Raw genomic sequence first — 23,230 nt, 5'->3', positions numbered from 1 at the left:
GACATTATATTTTCAGTCATTATGTCTGAAACATTCTAAAAATCAAGTTATTGATATAGAAGAAGAGGTTAGCTGCCAGAGATAAGACGGGTGGAAGGATTGAGGGGTTGTGATATGTGGGTGTTTTGTGTGTGTATGCAGTGAGGGCAATGAATATGCCTTATTCCATGGAAAGTTAATTGTTCTTTCTAGTGTGTGAAGACAGAGTGTCATCATCTATGAACCAGAAAACAGGGTTCTCTAGGAAACAAACCCTTCATTGCCCGCTGCTTGTTTTATCTTAAATTTCACAACCTCTGCGATAGTGAATAAGAAATTTCCATTAACAAACCAAGAAACTCAAAACCAAGGTGAAAAGTGCATAGGGGAAGACATAGTACATTGACATTTGGTCATTACATGTGTCCACATACATGCAGACACAGTTACACATACACAAACAGATATAGATATAAACTAAATATATGTGCAGATAAACAAAAGAACAAAGTTAGAAAATAATTCAGGTGTTATTTTCATTATTTCATTAGTGAAACCACACATAATTTATCCCTTTGCAGAAATATATTAAAAATATCATCATATTTATATTAACTAAATCAATAGTTTATATCAATTTTGAAAAAAACATATATAGTTGGTAGATGTGATAAATCTAAGAGGCCTACACAGTGTTTCTATTTTTGAATGATTCTAATACATTTTTAAGTTTTTGGTTCACTTCAGGGTCTTGTTACATAGCTTAGGCTAGCCATAGAATATACCCTGTAGCTCAGGTTGGCCATTAACTCATGATTTTTCTGTTGCCACTTTTGTACTGTTCTGACTCTATAATGACCTTTACATGAAAGATAGTTCTCTTCTTGGATGTGGTCCCTTGTAGGCTGTCCACTCTCCAATGGATGACCATACATTTGCATATACCTGCCAATATTATTGGACTCAGTGGTTTAGCAGAGTAATGAAGTTGTAAGGAGGTCACTGTGGGTTAGATCTAGTAGGGAGTGAAGATGAGGGACTAGGGGTTTGTTACAGCGCATTTAATTCTGGGTGGAATTCACAGAGACTAAATAAAAATTCATTTTAAAAAAAGCAAGCCTTACCTTTGACTTGCTGCAGTAATAAACTGAAATATTAAGTCACTATTTCTCATCATGACTATTCCCAGAAGCTACAATTAGCATGCACAATGAACATAACCTCAGATGTAAATTAAATTCTTATCTAATTCCTAATATGACCAACAAGCACATGTCATGGCTGCGAAATCTCAGCAAGGAATTCAAGCAATACCAGTGGTTGACTGCATATTTTGCGCTGCTTAAGAAGGGGACTAACCCTTGAACAGGACCTGGCAAGAGCTCAACAAGTTGTCGACCTTGTATCGAACCACAGACATCCTGGACTAGTTGCATGTATTTTGCTGTGATACAACACCCTGACAAAAAAAGCTTAGGGGAGAAAGGGTTTATTCTAGTTTACAAATCTTGGTTGTAGTACCTCATTGTGACAAATGAAGGGACTTCAGGAAGCTAATCACACCACATCTACAATCAAGAGTAGAGAGAAATAAATGGATCTATGCTTAATACTCAGCTGACTTGCTGCTCTTGCTCCCTTTTTTGAGATAATAATATACTTACAATATTTCTCACTTACCTTTCCTTACTCCAAACCTTTCCATGCCTCTCCTTGTTCTTCAAATTCATATCCTTTTTCCTTTACTTATGGTTATTGCATGATATATGCGTATGTATGTTCCTAAATATAGCGAGTTTAGTTTGTATGATGTTACTTGTATTTATGGTTTCAGGGCTGACCATTTGTAACTGGACATAGTCAAAATTCCCATGTCTAAGGAGTGATGCAGCCCATAATAGACTGCATCCTTCCATGTTAATTCATGAGTAACCAAGACAAACCCTCACTGGCATGTTCACAGGCCAACCAGATCTAGGAACTCCTCAATGAATATCTCTCTCCAGGTGATTCCGAATAGTTAGGTTGAAAAAATAACATCTCTCTCCTTTTTATTTTCTCTTTGATCATATTAGTAGTCAGTTTAAGAAGCAAAAGTTTCCATTTCAATACTGCTTAAAATAAACTCTAAAGTTCATTAATGTAGGAATTCTGACTAGTCCAAAGAGACTGTGAGATTCATAAATTATTTTGCCTATTTTATTATAAATAGCATACAGCGAAATGTGTTCGATTCAATTCCTTAACTGTCATTTATTTGTTAGTATTTCCATATCTTGAGAGTCCTACTTTAGATTTGTTGTGTTCCCAATTGAGCACAGAGTATTTAGATTAAAGGTGATGGAAAGGAAAAAATCTCCATGCAGACAGAAGCTGCCCACATGAAGGGGGTCCTGGGATCTGTCTCAACTCCAGCACCAGACCAAACTACCACCAATTACAAATCTCAACAAACACCAGAGGGAAATACTAAGCACTGCTTCTTCTTTTAGTTTTTCTTTCTCCCCACTAATACCTAGATGTGTTCTTCTTTTTTCTGTAATGGGTATACAGTATGAGCTTCCCATCACATTTCTCTCCTTGCAGAGTGAACGTTGCCTCTAATAAGAAGACAAGTAGCTGGCACAACTGGTGTTTTACAGTTATGATGAGTGAATCCTTTCTTCTGACTTTGCCGAACCACAGGACAGTGAATTGGGCAAGTGGACGATGTTTGTTTTTGTGCATGCTCACCAGTCACTGCTTATGCTGCGCAGCCACTAGGGAAGGCCTTGCTGCTGGCCAACTCTGAAATCTATGCTGTCTGACAAACACAGCTTGCTTTTTCAATATTGAATCAGTAACGTACACTCTAGTGAATTCATATCTTCTTGAAAAATATTTGATTTGTATTGCTCTAGATGACAACAGGCTGCCAAGACTGATGAAACAGGAAAAGTGACAAAAATACACACTGACTCTCCATTTTTCCAATTCATGTGTAGAGGTAGACAGCCTGTAGAAATGTGTCTCTTACTCTCTTGCCATGGATAATAAGTGACACTATATGATAGTGTAAGACTCAGGAGCTTAAGATGGCCTTCTAGGCCAATTTTTCTTTGTTAGAAAATTGAAATATTAATAGTTATAAAATTTGCATTACAGCACCATGACATAATGTATGGAAGGAACAAACCACTTAGGCAAAGCTCAAGGTAATGTGAAATTTAAAAAGCAAAGAATCAGCATGATACAGAGGCAGCTTCACTCTGCGCCCAAGTATGCCTTGCCCTGGCTCTGGCTACTTCTGCTAGCTTATCACGGCAGCCTGTGTGCAACTTTTACATCTTCTCTAATTGCAGCCAAGGGGCCTAGCTGCCAGCAGGTCAGAGAAACTGGAGAGATGTAGACTAGGCAAACTACTTGACAGACACACAAACACACAGGGGAACTTTATCTGAGGGTCAGAGCTTCCTTCTTCATTTTAGCTTTCTCTATGCTGGCTGTTCTTACTTGAGACTGTCTAGTCTGTTCTTTTACCATCCTGGGTTCCTTCTACTTCTTCCCACAGTTGTTCTCCATCTATTTCTTTCCTGATGTTATTCTTCTATTTCTCCCTGATGGTAACTTTTTATTTGTTTCCTGATGTTTTTCCCTTCTCCATATTTCCTTCTTTTCTCTCTCATTTTCCTCCCATTCCTTTTATACCTCCTAATACAAAGATTTCTATTCAAGAAAAGTTTACCACTTATGAGTGAGTACATACCATATTCCTCTTTTTGGGTCTGGCTTACCTCACTCAGTAAAGCATTTTCTATTTTCATCCATTTGCATGCAAAATTCAAGATGTCATTGTTTTTTACTGCTGAGTAAAACTCTAATGTGTATATGTTCCACACCTTTTTTAACCATTCTTCTATTGAGGGGCACCTAGGTTGTTTCCAGGTTCTGGCTATTACAAATAGTGCTGCTATGAACATAGTTGAACAAATACTTTTGTAGTATGCTAGGGCATCTCTTGGGTATATTCCCAAGAGTGGAATTGCTGGGTCTTGAGGGAGGTTGACTCCCAGTTTCCTGAGAAACCGCCACACTGATTTCCACAGTGGCTGTACAAGTTTGCATTCCCACCAACAATGGATGAGTGTTCTCCTCACTCCACATCCTCTCCAGCATAGGCTATCATTGGTGTTTTTGAGTTTAGCTATTCTGACAGGTGTAAGATGGTATTTCAAAGTGGTTTTGATTTCCATTTCCCTGATCACTAAGGAGGATGAGCATATCCTTAAGTGTCTTCTGGTCATTCGAAGTTCATCTGTTGTGAATTCTCTGTTCAGTTCAGTACCCCATTTTTTAATTGGGAGAGCTCACCAAGGCCAGCTGGACTGGGACTGAACGAGCATGTGATCAAACTGGATTCTCTGAATGTGGCTGACATGGGGGCTGATTGAGACCCCAAGGTCCAAATGAAGACTGAGAAGCCATTGACAATGGCACTGGGTCTTGTTTGGTCTGCATGGACTGGCTTTTTGGGATCCTGGCCTGTTTGGATGCTCACCTTCCTGGACCTGGAGGGAGGGGGAAGGAACTTGGATTTCCCACAGGGCAGGAAACCCTGACTGCTCTTGGGAATGGTGAGGGAGGAGGAGAGGGAGTGGGGGGAGTTGGAGGGTATTGGGAGGAGGGGAGGAAGTGGAAAGAGTGTTTTCGGATACTTGAATTAACAAGTCTAACGGAAAAAAAATGCTACTTACCCTAATAAATTTATATTATATTAGCAAAAAAAAGAGAAAAGTTTACCTTACAACCACAAGTTACTTATTTTCCAAAACCTAATCAATATCTTTAAACAAGAGGAATCACATTAAGATCACAAGTTACATGTTTTCCTTAGAATCCCAAAAGCAGTTAAACATTTTTTCCTTGTATTAATTTTCCTCCCATAACATCTTCACCCCAAATAACTGATTAACAAAATTTTCAGCAAACCATTAAGTATATTTCAGCCAGTTCTTTTGTATTTGCAGGCAGCTGTTTGTTGCTTCAGTGCATCAGATTTCTGTTTTCTATTCTAGAGAAACTTTAAACAACCAGCCAGTTTAGCACATATTTTCCTTTACACACAATAGGGTCATTTAATTTCCTTTCACAGCTTTGGTTTTGTCAAAGTGCATACTGGGGCCTTGATTAATCCTGGATTCTATATGACCGAGGAGCTCAGGCCTAACCTGCTCTTTAGTCATCAGTCTGATTTCTCACAGGCAGAATTCATGGGTCTGCAATGCATGAAAATTCCTTGTTCTTATTCTTTTTCTTCTTCAGATCTCACATCTAACAAAGGGGAAAGTGACTTTTAGCCTATTTTTGCCTTTTTTAATATATCTCATTGGAGCAATTGGCAGAATAACTTAAACCATTCCCTTAATCATCATTAAATGTCTTAACCACCTGTATCTTTTAGGCTAACTCAGAAAGTTTAGTTAAATCATAGATCTAACTAAAAATCCTCCTTCTTATAAGAATCATCTTCATTATAATTGCCCAGTGAGGAGCGGGATTTTCCCAGGAAACAAACACATTATACTAGATATAGTAGGATCCTGTTACACAGTAATCATGCCATGCCAAACACAGAAGGAATATGGCAGCAGCAAGCAGGAGAAAGCATGGAAAAAGCAAGGGGGGTTCTGGAAACAACCATCGATCCTCCTGGGGCTTTGCCTCTCCAGGATGCACCCAGGCTTGCTTTGTTATCCTATGGGATGTATTTGTAAGACATCCACTGATGTCTGCGGCAGTCCTAACATGGCTACTGACACCTAATTTAAGAACTTAGGTGGAAATACTGATATAAAATAGCCCAAAAGAGTAGGAACAATGGCTATGCTTCTCTGTGAAGGATGATTGGAAAATGCAACCCTGATTGGCAGCATATTAAAGAAAAACCTGTTGTTCAGTAGTTCACATAGCTCGTAGTGATAAACAGAACATTTTTCTGTCATCCCAGAGAAATACACATGCACAGAGATATTATGAAAATATTGAGATATTAGTAATTGTGAAACAACTGTGAATATAAGTATGAATACAGACATATACACCAATACTTGGTGAGGGTCTGGAACTGAAGAATGAGGGGCTGTGGGGAGGTTTCTGTCTTAGACAACATCCAAGCTATTGTTCACTATCACAGAGAAAACAAAATATTCCAGGATAGTAACATATTTAAACAATACATAGCCACAAATCCAGTCTTACAGAAAGTAATAGAAGGAAAATCACAACCCAAGGAATCCAACATTGCAAACACTGCCTACAGTAACTCAGACATCTAGCGACCCTTCACAAGCACAACTCAAAGAAGGGAAACACACAAACTCTACTACCCATAAATAAATAAATAAATAACCGGAGTCAACAACCACTGGTTATTAATATCACTTAATATCAATGGACTCAATTCACCTATAAAAAGGCACAGACTAAGAGATTGGATAAGAAAACAGGATCCAACATTCTGCCGTTTACAAGAAACACACCTAACCCGCAAAGACAGACACCTACTCAGAGTAAAGGGTTGGGAAAAGGTTTCCCAAGCAAATGGACCTAAGAAACAAGCGGGTGTGGCCATTCTAATTTCTCACAAAATTGACTTCAAACTAAAATCAATCAGAAGGGATGAAGATGGACATTTTTTACTCATAACAGGAACAATTCATCAGCAGGAAGTCTCAATCCTGAAAATCTATGCCCCTAATATAAAAGCACCCACTTATGTAAAAGAAACACTTCTAGAACTCAAGGCAGTCATCAAACCACACACACTAATAGTAGGAGACTTCAACATTCCTTTTTCACCAATCACCAATGGACAAGTCAATCAGACAGAAACCTAACAGAGAAATAAGAGAATTACTGGAGGTATTGATTCAAATGGACTTAGCAGACATTTATAGAACACTCCACTCAAATAAGAAAGAATATACCTTCTTTTCTGCAGCTCATGGAACCTTCTTGAAAATTGACCACATACTCGGCAACAAAGCAAACTTCCACAGATACAAAAAAATTAGTAACCCTCTGTGTCTTGTCAGATCACCATGTATTAAAGTTAAAATTCAAGAACAGTGCTACCCCCAGGAAGCCAACAAACTCATGGAAGCTGAACAGTCAACTACTGAATCACTCCTGGGTCACGGAAAAAAATAAAGTAATTAAAGTCTTCCTTGAATTTAATGAAAATAAAGACACAACATACTCAAACCTCTGGGACACTATGAAAGCAGTGCTAAGAGGAAAGTTCATAACACTAAGTGCCCACATAAAGAAAACGGAGAAAGCTCACATTAGATACTTAACAGCACTTGAAAGCTCTAGAAAAAAAGAAGCAGACTCACCCCAGGAGGAGTAGAAGACTGAAAATAATCAAACTGAGAGCTGAAATCAACAAAATAGAAACACAGAAAACAATCCAAAGAATCAATGAAACAAAAAGCTGGTTCTTGGAGAAAATCAACAAGATTGACAAACCCCTAGCCAAAGTAATCAAACGGCAGAGAGAGAACACGCAAATTAATAAGATCAGAAATGAAAAGGGGGACATAACCACAGACACAGAGGAAGTTCAGAGAATCATTAGATCTTACTATAAATGCCTGTATGCCACAAAATTGGAAAATGTAAAAGAAATGGACATTTTTTAAAATAATTACCATATACCAAAGTTGAACCAAGACCAGGTGAACAATCTAAATAGACCTGTTAGTCACAAAGAATTAGAAGCTGTTATCAAAAATCTCCCTACAAAGAAAAGCTCCGGACCAGATGGTTTCAATGCATAATTCTACCAGAACTTCCAGGAAGAGCTAATCCCTATACTCCTTAAACTCATTTGCATATTGAATTTGTTGCATTCTTTTCCCATTATTTGATAGTTCACCATTGCTGTGTCCCCTGCTTTACAAATCTTCTCGATCATAACATCTCACTGGCATCACTCAGCACCTACTGACCACAATATCAGTATTTCTTTTACCTAATCATTGACGGAGTGAAAACTTCTCTATTTTACCTTTTAGACTTGTTTCCCCTGGGTCATCTTCGCACAGTTAAGTAGCTATTGGCAGAGCAGACCTGTGTGGACATTGTATAGGGGCTCATGTTGTAGGTGGAATGAAAAAAAGCTTAAAAGAAAGTCTGCACAAAAGTTCTATCTATAACATTGTGTTCACACATTAAATAAAGACATCACCCATTAATGTCTAAGTATGACTATTGGGTAAAAAGCCAAGTTAGACATCATTGGTTTTGAAGTTCTGCAACTTTAAAGTTTCACTTGAGAGATTAGAGGATCAGTGACTTATAGTTAGTGCAGGCGCCTTAGAGAGATAAATCATAACACATAAGTTTAACTTTTGCTACAACTAACACCATAGGGCTGCTCACCAGAGATTTACTGTAGTTAAAATGTGCTGTTTCCTTCTAGAATGTTTTCTACAATTTTGTACCCATGAGAAAAATAATTATTTAATTAATTTTAAATATTGGAATTATATTGGTTTGCAATTTGTAAAATTTCTATATTAGGTCCAGAATAATTTAAATATAGGTAATAAAAATACATAATTAAATTATATAAAATGCATATAATCAATTAATAATTTAAATGAATGTTTCTTGCTATAAAATTATACATACAGAATTAGCACGATTTCAACTTCTATAGCAAATACTGGAAGCAAGAAGCTTATCTTAAATAAAGGCTTACTCTTGAATATGCTGTAGAGTCTCCATCCCAGGAATGATTTCACCATTGCTTTTAGGAACTTCAAGGTACCACAGAGAATAGGAAACTGATACACTCCTAGTGATCACTAGTTTGCCAGTGAAAATTAACTGTCTACTCAACATATTCACACAATACCCAGATTAGAAAGAAAGCAAAACAAGAAGCAGGATGACAAGATGAGCAGGAGGTATCCAAAATAAGTTCTTGTGCCAGCAGCCAGTGAAGTACTTTCTCAAATAATTGGTCATCGGTGGCAATAAAACTTATCCTCTGAGATAGCCCCAGAGTGTCGTTTTCTGAGTCATTCTGGAAGTTTATTACATATTATAGTCTATATATTTTGATTTATTTACCTTCCTCCTTCAACCCCTTCCAATTTACACTCTTTTGCATACCAACATGGAATGGTACATTTTATCAATTAGTGACAATGACTGTTCTAATAACTCTTTGACTGTCTTATAACCTTGCTTGAGTCTTCCCATATTGTTAATTTAAGTAAAACATTTTTTCTTCTTCCTACTTTTATATTTATAATTATACATCAATGTGCATATTGCTAGTCACCCAGTCTCATAAATGGTGGTTTATTATATAAATGGAGCTATTTTGCTTGTGTTTAATTTTGATTTGTTACTGCTGTTGTACAATAAAGAGGATCTTACAGTTGCCTGGGAAAGAATCCTCTCCAAAGCAACCTAAGAAAAAAATATATATGAATTATTTGCAGAATCTGAACTCAAACTGGAACAATACCATCAAGATTTACAACCTGTCTATTACTTTTATTTGTTTCATCCTGTGTCACGTGTTGCAGTTTGAGTGGCAGGTCCATATGAAATAAAACTCAGCAGCAGCTTCAAAACTAAGCAAACTGTAGCGATTCCATGGTTCCAACAGTTCCACAGTGGTTGGAAAAGCTCACAGTCCTTCCCTGATTGTCAATATGTAGGTTGCAACCCCTTCAAGGTTACATATCAGATATTTATACTGCAGTTCATAACAGTAGCAAAGTTACATTTTAAAGTAGCAACAAAACAATATCATGTTTGACAGGTCACCATAGCATGAGGAGCCGTATTAAAGGGTCCCAGCATTAGGAAGGCCGAGGAACACTGCATGGAAGCAACTTAGTTCACAGATATTTAAAGCATTATAATTGGCCATGCTTGAACACGGTTTGGTGGACAAGCTGCTTAGAATTCCTAGAAGAATATGGTAAAGGGAAGTTAAGATAATGGCTTTAAGAGAAAGAAGAAATGGAATGGACACCATTATAGATATTACTCACCAGATACATAGGAACTTTATTAATTTTTGTTCTTGATTTCATCTAGAGCCTCCTCTGACCTCTAGTAGTTTTTATATTTCACATTGCTTCTCAGATACTTCAAGATAGCTTACTAGCTCAATAAATAAGGCACAAGGTAAATTTTGAAAAATATATACATCATTTTATCTCATAATATTATTAGTTTATCTTGATTTCCCATCCAGTGTTGAAAACAATAACACCAGGAGTTTGTGTTGATTAACAGCTTTAATGACACTGTTTTCCATGCTTAATTACAAAGTCCAATTCAGGTTTTAACTCCTTATAGCCATGTTTATTAAGGTTAAAAAAATCCTCTTAAGTACTGAATTTGCTGAAATTTTTTGTTTTCAAATTTTCAACAATTTTCAAATTTTCAACAAATGAAAATTTGTTATATTTAATAAAATGTTTTTATTATATTTAAATCATATGTTTTTCTAACTAGAAATGTAAAAAAATCTATCTGGTAACAGTTGTATGTAATAAATCCTAACTCATTACCATATTTGTTTCATATTTTATTTGAATAAAACAATGAAGGTATAGTTAAAATCTCAGTGTAACTTTTAGTTCTTGATTAATTCTTAATTCTTTAGCTCATCAATGTTACAAATGAGCAGTTGGTGAAATTTTAATTGAAGGACCTTGGGTGTTCTTACTGCTACAGTGAGATTTGACTATACCAGTGTAAGTGAATATATTTTGAATAGTTTTAGAGGACAGGCAAAAATGAAAATGCAAGTCAAACTACACCATATTTGTAGTTTGTATTTGTATTTGTTATTTGTATTTGTTACATGTCATTCTGTAGAGGAACTTAAAAGCTACTTGTTTTGGTCTGTGTTTCCCAACAAATTTATTTATTATTATTTATTATTTATCTATTTATTATTTAGTATTTAGTATTAATTCAGTTGCCACTTTGCGTGTATAGACTTATGCACCACAAACTTTGTTTCCACCAGCATGATACATAATGAATATGGCCATATCACCGGTAGTAAAACAAAATTCTAAAATAGTTTACATAGACTTTGTGCTATCTTGAAAACAAGAGTGGTCTGATTCTTACCAAAGGGACTTTTTAAAAATATAATATTTAAGAGGTGAAAAGTAATGACATTTTACTTTGGGCATGGATTATTTAGATTCTAGTTACTGCTTTCTCCCTTGATTCACTTGTCATTCACTATCTATAATCAAAACAGGTGCTCCAAACACTTCCTGAAGCACTCACTATACATGCTAGACTCTTCAAGTCAGAAAGCTCTAGAAACAGTATTGAAATTTCAATAAGCTTCTGCCTTCAATAATTTCATTTGAACTGTGCTGAGAGGTGAGCAAGGATATTTCATCTACTAAGTTCCTTGACTTTGGTATGCAGGACAGAGGGTTTTCATCATCCATTTGAAAACCCAATAGAGGATTATACTAATGTTTCAGCTCCTCTCCAAGATTAAATGCCTATGTGAATATATGCACAAAGTAGGCCAGCACAGATGATGCAGAGTACCCAGAAGCACTCTTATACTCTTTTGAAGATAAATTATTCCAACTCTCTTAATTTTTTGAAGTATATTTAACATTTTCTGCTGGACTAGGTTTCCTGATCAGTAAAATTTGTAAAAAAAAAAAAGTATTCTTTGCATGATCAAGTTGGTATTCACATCAAAATGATTATATTTGGGCAATATAGTTAAGTGCCTACCACAGAGAAGACACTCAACATAGAAGTTCCTTTGTATTCAATTGTCCCCATAGTCATCCTGTTATAACAGCTTCTTAAAATATAGTCCTATAATATCATAGAACTCCAAAAGAGCATGAATGCTAGACATACAACTCAATGTAGTCCAGGATGTCCCTTTTGTTCTTTAAGATTTGCTATTAAAAACTAACATTCTTGGCTTCTGGCCCATGGCAGGAGCCCGGCGAGGAAGAGTTCAGACTTTCCCTGACCCCCTAGACTTCCAGGTCACCCTGCAGTGGTGTCTCCACCCTGCTAAGCTCTCCCGCCTGCCATCCCAGCTTCCATCCAGGTACACCTTCCTGTATTTCTCCATTCCCCCTGGGGCCATAAAATTTCCCCAGCTCAGCTGCCTTGCACACTGGGCCTGGGCTGTAGGTGCAACCCGGAAGGAGTGAGTGCTTGTGTTTCAATAGCCTACCTGAGGAAGGGTAGGCCTTCTGTCAGTGAAGTCCCTGACCAACAAGGGAACCTGACCCGGTACCAGAAGATCCAACAGAGAGCATTTGAAGGAAGAGATGGGCAGACACCAAGGCAAGACCTCCTCCAACAATCTGAAAAAGAACATGAAAACACTAGATCCCAATGACCCTATAATAGAAGGACTTGAACACCTTAATCCAGAAGAAGTGGAAAAAAGTGCCATTATGAAAGCAATAGAGTCCCTTAAACAGGATATGAATAACTCCCTTAAAGAATTGGATGAGAAGTATAACAAAAAGTTTGAAGAAATGATTAAAGAAATGGATGCGAAGTATAAGAAAAAGTTAGAAGAAATGAGTAAATCCGTGAATGATACCCTGGGAAACCAAGAAAAAACAATCAAACAAGTAAAGGAAACAGTTCAAGAATTAAAAACTGAAATGGAGGCAATGAAGAAAACACATACTGAAAACCGGCTGGATATGGAAAACCTAGGTAAACGAATGGAGACTACAGAATCAGCATAACCAATAGAATACAAGAGATAGAAGAATGAATCTCAGATTCTGAAGATACCATAGAGAAAATAAACACCCTGGTAAAAGAAAACAGCAAATCCAACAAATTCTCTTCACAAAACATTCAAGAAATCTGGGACACAATAAAAAAACCAAATCTAAGAATAATAGGGATTGAAGAAGGAGAAGAATTGCAGATCAAAGGCCCAGAAAATATATTCAACAAAATTATAGAAGAAAACTTTCCCAACCTAAAGAACGATATTCCTATGAAGGTTCAAGAAGCATACAGAACACCGAATAGACTGGATCAAAAAAAAATCCCCTCGCCATATAATAATCAAAACACAAAACATATAGATTAAAGAAAGAATATTAAGAGCTGCAAAGGAAAAAAGTCAAATAACTTATAAAGGTAAGACTATCAGGCTCACAACGGACTTCTCTATGGAAACCATGAAAGACAGAAGGTCATGGATAGAGGTACTGCAGAAACTAAGAGACCATGGATACAAACCCAGACTACTATACCCAGCCAAGCTATCGTTCACTATCAACGGAGAAAACAAAATATTCCAGGATAAAAATAAATTTAAACAATTCATAGCCACATATCCAGGCTTACAGAAAATAATAGAAGGAAAATCACAACCCAAGAAATCCAACATTGCAAACACTGCCTACAATAACCCAGACATCTAGCGACCCTTCACAAGCACAACTCAAAGAAGAGAAACACACAAACTCTACTACTACACACACACACACACAAATAATAACCGGAATCAACAACCACTGGTCATTAATATCACTTAATATTAATGGACTCAACTCACCTATAAAAAGGCACAGACTAAGAGAATGGATACAAAAACAGGATCCAACATTGTGTTGTTTACAAGAAACACACCTCAAACACAAAGATGGACATCTACTCAGAGTAAAGGGGTGGGAACAGGTTTTCTAAGCAAAAGGACCTAAGAAACAAGTGGGTGTGGCCATTCTAATATCTAACAAAATTGACTTCAAAGTAAAATCAATCAGAAGAGATGGAGATGGACATTTCATACTCATAACAGGAACAATTAATCAGGAGGAAGTCTCAATCCTGAATATCTATGCCCCTAATATAAAGGCACCCACTTATGTAAAAGAAACACTTCTAGAACTCAAGGCAGTCATCAAATCACACACACTAATAGTAGGAGACTTCAACACACCACTCTCACCAATGGACAGGTCAATCAGACAGAACTCAACAGAGATATAAGAGAATTACTAGAGGTAATGAATCAAATGAACTTAACAGGTATCTATAGAACATTCCACTTAAATAGGAAAGAATATAACTTCTTCTCTGCTGCTCATGGAACCTTCTCAAAAATTGACCACATACTTGCTAACAAAGCAAACTTCCACAGATACAAAAAAATATTAGTAACCACCTGTGTCTTGTCAGACCACCATGGATTAAAGTTAGAATTCAACAACAGTGCTACCCCCAGGAAACCAACACACTCATGGAAGTTGAACAGTCAACTACTGAATCATCCCTGGGTCAAGGAAGAAATAAAGAAAGAAATTAAAGTCTTCCTTGAATTTAATGAAAATAAAGACACAACATACTCAAACCTATGGGACACTATGAAAGCAGTGCTAAGAGGAAAGTTCATAGCAATAGGTGCCCAAATAAAGAAAACGGAGAAAGCACACATTGGAGACTTAACAGCACACTTGAAAGCTCTAGAAAAAAAGAAGCAGACTCACCCAGGAGGAGTAGAAGATTGGAAATAATCAAATTGAGGGCTGAAATCAACAAAATAGAAACACAGAAAACAATCCAAAGAATCAATGAAACAAAAAGTTGGTTCTTGGAGAAAATCAACAAGATTGACAAACCCCTAGCCAAACTAATCAAATGGCAGAGAGAGAGCACTCAAATTAATAAGATCAGAAATGAAAAGGGGGACATAACAACAGACACAGAGGAAATTCAGAGAATCATTAGATCTTACTACGAAAGTTTATATGCCACAAAGTTGGAAAATATATAAGAAATGGATTGGTTTTTAGATAATTACCATATACCAAAGTTGAACCAAGACCAGGTAAACAATCTAAATAGACCTGTTAATCGTGAAGAATTAGAAGCTGTTATCAAAAACCTTCCGACCAAAAAAAAGCCCAGGGCCAGATGGTTTCAATGCAGAATTCTACCAGAACTTCCAAGAAGAGCTGATACATATACTCCTTAAGGTATTTCACAATATAGAAACAGAAGAGTCATTGCCAAACTCTTTTTATGAAACTACAGTTACCCTGATACCAAAACCACATACAGACACTACCAAGAAAGAGAATTACAGGCCAATCTCACTCATGAACATCGACGCAAAAATTCTCAACAAAATCCTGGCAAACCGAATCCAAGAACACATTAGAAGAATTATCCATTATGATCAACTAGGCTTCATCCGAGATGCAGGGCTGGTTCAACATATGCAAATCTATCAATGTAATCCATCATATAAATAAACTGAAAGAAAAAAACCATATGATCATTTCATTGGATGCTGAAAAAGCATTTGACAAAATTCAACATCCCTTTATGATAAAGGGTTGAAGAGATTGGGGATGCAAGGATCACACCTAAATATAATAAAAGCTATTTACAGCAAGCCGAAGCTAACATCAAACTGAATGGAGAGAAACTCAAAGCCTTTCCACTAAAATCAGGAACACGACAAGGCTGTCCACTCTCCCCATACCTCTTCAATATAGTGTTTGAAGTTCTAGCAATAGCAATATGACAACATAAGGGGATCAAGGGGATTCAAATTGAAAAGGAAGAAGTAGTTAAACTCTTGTTATTTGCAGACGATATGATAGTATACATGAGCGACCCCAAAAACTCTACCAAAGAACTCCTACAGCTGATAAACACCTTTAGTAATGTGGCAGGATATAAGATCAACTCCAAAAAATCAGTTGCCCTCCTATACACAAAGGATAAAGAAGCAGGGAGGGAAATCAGAGAAACATCACCTTTCACGATAGCCACAAATAGCATAAAATATCTTGGGATAACTCTGACCAAGGAAGTGAAAGACCTATTTGACAAGAACTTTAAGTCTTTGAAGAAACAGTTGAGGAGGATACCAGAAAATAGAAAGATCTCCCTTGCTCTTGGATTGGGAGAACCAACATAGTAAAAATGGTAATTCTACCAAAAGCAATCTATAGATTCAATACAATTCCCATCAAAATCCCATCAAAATTCTTCACAGACCTCGAGAGAAAAATAATCAAGTTTATATGGAAAAACAAGAAACCCAGGATAGCCAAAACAATCTTATATAATAAAGGAACTTCTGGAGGTATAACCATCCCTGACTTCAAACCCTATTACAGAGCTACAGTATTGAAAACAGCTTGGTACTGGCATAAGAACAGAGAAGTCGACCTAAATCGAATAAAAGACCCAGATATTAACCTACAAACCTATGAACACTTGATTTTCGACAAGGGAGAGAAAGGTATGCAATGGAAGAAGGAAAGCTTCTTTAACAAATGGTGCTGGCATAACTGGATGTCAACCTGTAGAAGCATGAAAGTAGATCCATATCTATCACCATGCACAAAAATCAAGTCCAAATGGATTAAAGACCTCAACATTAATCTGACCTCTTTGAACCAGATAGAAGAGAAAGTGGGAAGTAGTCTACAAGACATAGGCACAGGAGACCACTTCCTAGGTAGAACCCCAGAAGCACAGACAATAAGAGAATCAATGAATAAATGGGACCCCCTGAAACTGAGAAGCTTCTGTCAAGCAAAGGACACTGTCAGTAAGACAAAAAGGCTACCTTCTGACTGGGAGAAGAGCTTCACCAACCCCTCATCAGACAAATGTCTGATCTCCAAAATATATAACGAACCCAAGAATCTAGACACTAAAACTCTAATTAGTCCAATTAAAAAATGGGGTGCTGATCTGAACAGAGAATTCTCAACAGAAGAACTTCGAATGACCAAAAGACTCTTAAGGTCATGCTCAACATCCTTAGCGATCACGGAAATGCAAATCAAAACAACTATGAGATACCATTTTACACTGGTCAGATTAGCTAAAGTCAAAACCACCAATGATAGCCTATGCTAGAGAGGATGTGGAGAGAGGGGAACTCTCATCCATTGTTGGTGGGAATGCAAACTTGTGCAGCCACTGTGGAAATCAGTGTGGCGGTTTCTCAGAAAACTGGGAGTCAACCTCCCTCAAGACCCAGCAATTCCACTCTTGGGAATATACCCAAGAGATGCCCTAACATACCACAAAAGCATTTGTTCAACTATGTTCATAGCAGCACTATTTGTAATAGCCAGAACCTAGAAACAACCTAGGTGCCCCTCAATAAAAGAATGGTTAAAAAAGGTGTGGAACATATATACATTACAGTTTTACACAGCGGTAAAAAACAATGACATCTTGAATTTTGCATGCAAATGGATGGACATAGAAAACGCTTTACTGAGTGAGGTAAGCCAGACCCAAAAAGAGGAATATGGTATGTATTCACTCATAAGTGGATTCTAGCCATAATTAAAGGTCTTTGAGCCTATTATTCGTGATCCTAGAGAAGCTAAATAAGAAGATAAACCTGAAGAAAATCATGTAGTTATCCTCCTGGAGATTGGAAGTAGACAAGAGTGCCAGGCAACCTTGGGTGCATGGGCGGGTGGGGGTTGTTGGAAGGGGAGAGTGTTAGAGAGAAGGGAGTAGGGGAGGAATGGGGAAAGCTCGGGGATTGGGATGGGGGGAGGAAGGAAGGTTGGATATGTGATCAGGGAAGTATATACCTCAACTAAGGGAGTCATTTTAGGGTTTACAAAGAGACTTGATTATAAATGGGATCCCAGGTTCAAGGAGAGATCCCCAGATTGTTCTCTGGACAGCGGAGAGGGTGTCTAAACCGGCCTTGGCCCATAACCATACTGATGAATATTTTGCATATCACCATAGAACCTTCCTCTGGCGATGGATGGAGATTGAGACAGAGACCCACATTGGAACACTGGACTTAACTCCCTAGGTCCAAACGAGAAGCAGAAGGAAAGAGAACGTGAGCAAAGAAGGCAAGACCAGAGGGAACCTTCACTCATTGATGGATGTAGATTGAGATAGAGACCCACATTGGAGCAGTGGACTGAGCCCCCTAGGTCTAAATGAGGAGCAGAAGGAAGGAGAACATGAACAAGAAAGGCAGGACCGTGAGGAGTGTGTTCACCCACTGATACAAGGGGACTGATCTAATGAGAATTCACCAAGGCCAGTTGTACTGGGACTGAACTAGCACGTGATCCAACCAGATTCTCTGAATGTGACCGGATTCTCTGAATGTGGCTGGCACGGGGTCTCTCTGAAAAGCCATTGACAATGACACTGGGACTTGTTTCCTCTGCATATACTGGATTTTTGGGATCCAGTCTGGATGCTCACCTTCCTGGACCTGGAGGGAGGGGGAAGGAACTTGAACTTCCCACAGGGCAGGAAACCTTGACTGTTCTTAGGGATGGAGAGAGAGGAAGAGAGGGAGTGGGGGGAGTGGGAGGGTGTTGGGAGGAGGGGCGGAAAAGGAAATTTTTATAAATTAATAAACTTTTATAAATAAAAAACTAACATTCTTTTACTCATCCTATATAATTTAAGTTTTATATTAAGTACTTTCTATGCAGGATAGCACTGAGGCTTTTTGAAAACATAATGAGGTTAATATTATTGCAGGTAGATAATAGGAGAATTGAGGAACAGGATATTCGGTTCACATTATTGTATTACAATGCTTAGGTGACATGTCTATTATTTGAGTCCATATATGGTAGTCCCAAAGATTATGCCCTTAACCAAAACCATCTCGTGCCTCTTCTTCTAGGTGAATAATTATCAATTTTATATGAACTTCTATTTAAAATGTTGTGTCGATGGTGGCCTCTCATGATTACCAGTGATGAGTTTCTTCCTAGCTGAAGTCTCTTAATCAGAGATAAGTTATTTGGACATTAAGGAGGAAAATGCTAAATGTCAAACATGTTCATGTAAATGTACTAAGGTCCTCAACAATGTCTCTCAATGCTGGCTGTCTACAGTCATGTGACCAAGCTGGCCCTATATGTTATTTTTTTAAAAAAGTACATTCTTAGGGAAACTACAAATTGCATTAGAGGAATGCTCACAGTTAACAAGTTGCATCTGCTTTACTCAGTCCACTTGCTGCAACTTCCATTGCCAGCTTCATCTGTAGCACAAACCATCTTCAATTTATCTTTTAGCAACCTCCACACCTCACTTCTCTCTGGGTCAGAACATTCTGAGGAAGTTATTCAGAACTTTGAATCACTAAGTAAAACAGTGTTTATAACCCTGTGCTTGTGAGCACTTTTCATGCAAACCATATACATTCTGTGGTTTACACTGTGTGTGTGTTTCCAGCTTTCTAGATAGAGATCCCAGGTTTTGGTGTTAGAGCACTAATGAATAACATTGACATGATAGGTGAATTTTTAGCTTTTGTGGTTTGTGGTGCTACAGGTTCATTGAGCTATTTTCTCAGTTTCAAGAAGTCAGAGAAGTTTAAGTCAAAAGGTGTTTTGGGAGGATAGCTTTCTTGGGAATGGCTCACACAAAGTTACCTTGCATTTCATCACGGGAACAGTATGATAACAGAGCATCAGGCACCCAGTGCACATCTTCACAGCATAAAAATAGAAGTATTTAGTAGAATCTTGAAAGCCAACATGATGTTTGGAAACCAACAACTGGCTCAACTGCTAGGAAAGGGTATCCTGTCAATCAAGATGCTGTGCCAGTCAAGATGCATGTGCCATTGTGCACATAGATCCAAGCAATAAAGCAGTGGGAAATCAGTAAGCTGTTAAATCTATTTTCTACACAGATTTTCAAATGTCAGAATGAATGTCCTGTCAAGATACCCTTCATTACTAATTCAAGTGATGATTCTTTTAGCCTACTCTCATCCTGGATTCTAAGTTTGTTTATTGGATCCCAATTTACATAAGTATATTAGCAGTATGCAAGCAATAAAATTCACCTGAAAGTTATTATTTTATTTTAACACAAAAGTTGATAATCTTCTATATGTGTGGTATATTTTTGAATGTTAGTAAATACAGGGATGAAAATTCTATTGTTTTTGCCTTCACGTGTCTAGCATTCTGAGTGACAGATAGTAAAGAATGTCAAGTGAAGTAAGTTTTAAGACAGAGATGCTCAGTGAAGAAATATGCTTTGCCACCAGGCTTTTCAATTTAAATGGGAGAAGATTTGATAAATAGTATTTTTGTACTTGAATTTGTAGTATGATGCTAACTAAATAATGAAGTGAAAATGAATAAATAGAATAAGAGATCAGAAAAAGAAAAAATGTTGCACCATAAAAGCAACTTATGAGTTAATATTATTTTAAAGAAAGGTATAAAAAGATACTTAAAGAAATAAAGATGAATGTTTGGCACTAGGCAGCAGCTGCATCATAGAGGGTCATAACTGATCAGATATTTTATTATAGTAGATATAATGGTAGTTAAGAGTAGTCTACTATTAGGCTTATAATAGTTTTATGAAACTTATTTGATAATAGTATTATTGATAATTTAGAGTAGTCATGAAATTTGAGGCAAAAATATCAGTTAAAATAATCATTGTGAGGACGTATTTATTTTCAGGCATGATTTGATAATGAATGAAGACAAATGCTAGCAATGGTAAGAAAGCATGATAAAATGAAGATATTAATCCACACACCTATGAACACCTGAGTTTTGTCAAGAAGCTAAGATTATACAATGGAAAAAAGAAATACATTCAATAAATGAAGCTGGGTGTAAACATGTGGAAAAATGCAAATAGATCCATATCTAATCCCAATGTACAATAGTCAAGTTCAAATGTATCAAAAACTTCAACATAAATCCAGCCACACTGAAACTCAAAGAAGAGAAAGTGGGAAGTAGCCTTGAACACATTGGCACAGAAGACCACTTCCTGAATACAACACCAGTTGCACAGACACTGAGACTGACAATTAACAAATGGGTTCTCCTGAAGCTGAGAAACTTTTGGAAGACAAAGGACACAGTAAACAAGACAAAACAACTGCACACAGAATGGAAAAAGATCTTCACAAACACATCTGACAGAGGGCTGATTTCCAAAATATATAAAGAACTCAAAAAACTAAACATCAAAATACCAAATAATTCAACTAAAAAAATGGGGTACAGATATAAACAGAGAATTCTCAACAGGCAGAAAGACACTTAAGTAATTGCTGAACATCCTAGCCATCAAATAAATGTAAATAAAAATGACTCTGAGATAGTATCTTACAACAGTCAGATGGCTAAGATCAAAAACACCAAAGATAACTTATGCTAGAGAGGATGTGAAGATGAGAGGATGCAACATTATACATATGTACATATGTATCCATTGGTAATGGGAGTGCAAACTTGTACAGCCACTTTTGAAATCAGTATGGAAGTTTCTCAGACAATTGAGAATCAATATACCTCAAGACCTAGCAATATCTCTCTTGAGCATACACCCAATTGGTGCATACTCATTCCATGAGGACATTTACTCAACTGTGTTCATAGCAGCATTAATTGTAATAGCTAGAACTTGAAAACAATCTAGATGTCGATCAATGGTTGCCCATCGAGCTAGATGTCCATCAACCTAGATGCCCATCAACAAATGAATGGTTAAAGAAAATGGGTACATTTGCACAATGGAGTACTACTCAGTGGTAAAAAGCAATGATATCTTTAAAATTGTATACAAATGGATAGAGCTGGAAAAAAAAATCCTGAGTGAGGTAACCCAGACCCAGAAAGGCAAACATGGTATGTCTTCACTCATACGTATATATTAGATAAAAAGCAAAAGATAATCAGACAATAGTTCACAAACCCAGAGAAGCCAAGAAACAGCAATGACCCCAAGAGAGGCATATGTAGATCACCCTGGGAAGGGGAAATAGATGAGATCTCCTGAGCAAATTCAAAGCATGGGGGCAGAGCAGAAGACGGAAGGGAGTAGAGAGATGAGAAAGGGGGGGCAGAGGAGAACATGAGGGATGAGGAAGGTAGAACTGTGAGAAGATCTGAGGGGGAGAGAAAGGAAATACATAACTTGATAGATGGAGCAAGTGTGGGGTTTGTGTGAAACTTGGCACTAGGGAAATTCCCAAAAATTCACAAAAATGATCCCAATTAATAATCTAAGCAGTAAAAGAGAGGGTGCCTTAACTGCCCTTTCCTTGTAAGCAGATTGATGACATCGCAATTGTCGTCAAAGAACCTTCATTCAATAACTGATGGAAACTGATGCAGAGATCCACAGCTAAGTACTGGGTCAAGCTCCTGTACTCCAGTTGTAGAGAGGGAGGAGCAATAATATGAGCAAAGGAGTTGACCGTGTTGGTTAAAACCACAGAAACAGGCGTCCTGAGTTCATGGGTTCTCACTAACTCTGGACTGTCAGTTTGGGAACCTGCATATAACCAAACTAGGCCCTCTGAATGTGGGTGACGGTTGTGTGGTTGGGGCAGTTTGTGGGACCACTAGCAGTGGAATCAGTGTTTATCCCTAGTGCTTGAGCTGGTCTTTTGGAGTCCATTTCCTATGGCTCCCACGTGGATAACTGCAACCACAGAAAGCCTGAGAAAGCTTGGGAAAGACTAGACTAAAGCATTTCTGTTTTCAGCCGTAGCAGGAAAATCTCTGCATTGTTTTCAAATGTCGGCTTTCTGGGCTGTCCTGCCAGGGAAAACTTTGACTCTTTCAAGCAGGCGGTCCAGACTATGGAGCTTTTGAGTGTTGTTTATGGACACACTGTTGCAGCTTGCTTGCTGGCAAGGACCTTAAAACACCATAGAGTTGTGGCAAAAAACGTGGCTACCTTCACCATGAGGGTGGAATTTCATAAAGCTAAGGAATGGGCTGGATCTAGTAGTCAAAGCCACAGCTTCAATCTTCTCCATATTCCTTAGCAAATTAAAGACCCACATGGTCAGAAAAAGAGAGATATACAGTAAAGAGAGATTCAAAGAGGAAGAAAACCTCTAAATGGTTTATAGTGTGTTAAAAAAATATATACAAGCTAAAGATTAAAGTTCTCAAAATAAAAAAAAAGTAGTCAGTTGTGATGGCATACTCTAGTAGGATTTGCCTGGGAGCCAGAGACATACAGATCTCTGTGAGTTCAAGGATAGCCTGGTCTACAGAGGGAGTTCCAGGACAAAGGTACACAGAAAACTTGTCTCAAAAAACTAAAAGATAAAAGTAAAAAGGAAAAGAAATACAGGTTAAAGTAAATCACATAAAGATGGAAAATACACAGAGAATCTTGATAGTGTATGCTATTATGCTTTCTTTAAATTGTTTGAATGCTGAGGAAGGAG

This window comes from Myodes glareolus, chromosome 6, assembly GCF_982192425.1.
Source record: "Myodes glareolus chromosome 6, mMyoGla1.1, whole genome shotgun sequence".
NCBI lineage: Eukaryota > Metazoa > Chordata > Mammalia > Rodentia > Cricetidae > Myodes > Myodes glareolus.
The sequence above is the reverse complement of the archived record's forward strand: the minus strand, read 5'-3'. Positions refer to the sequence as shown.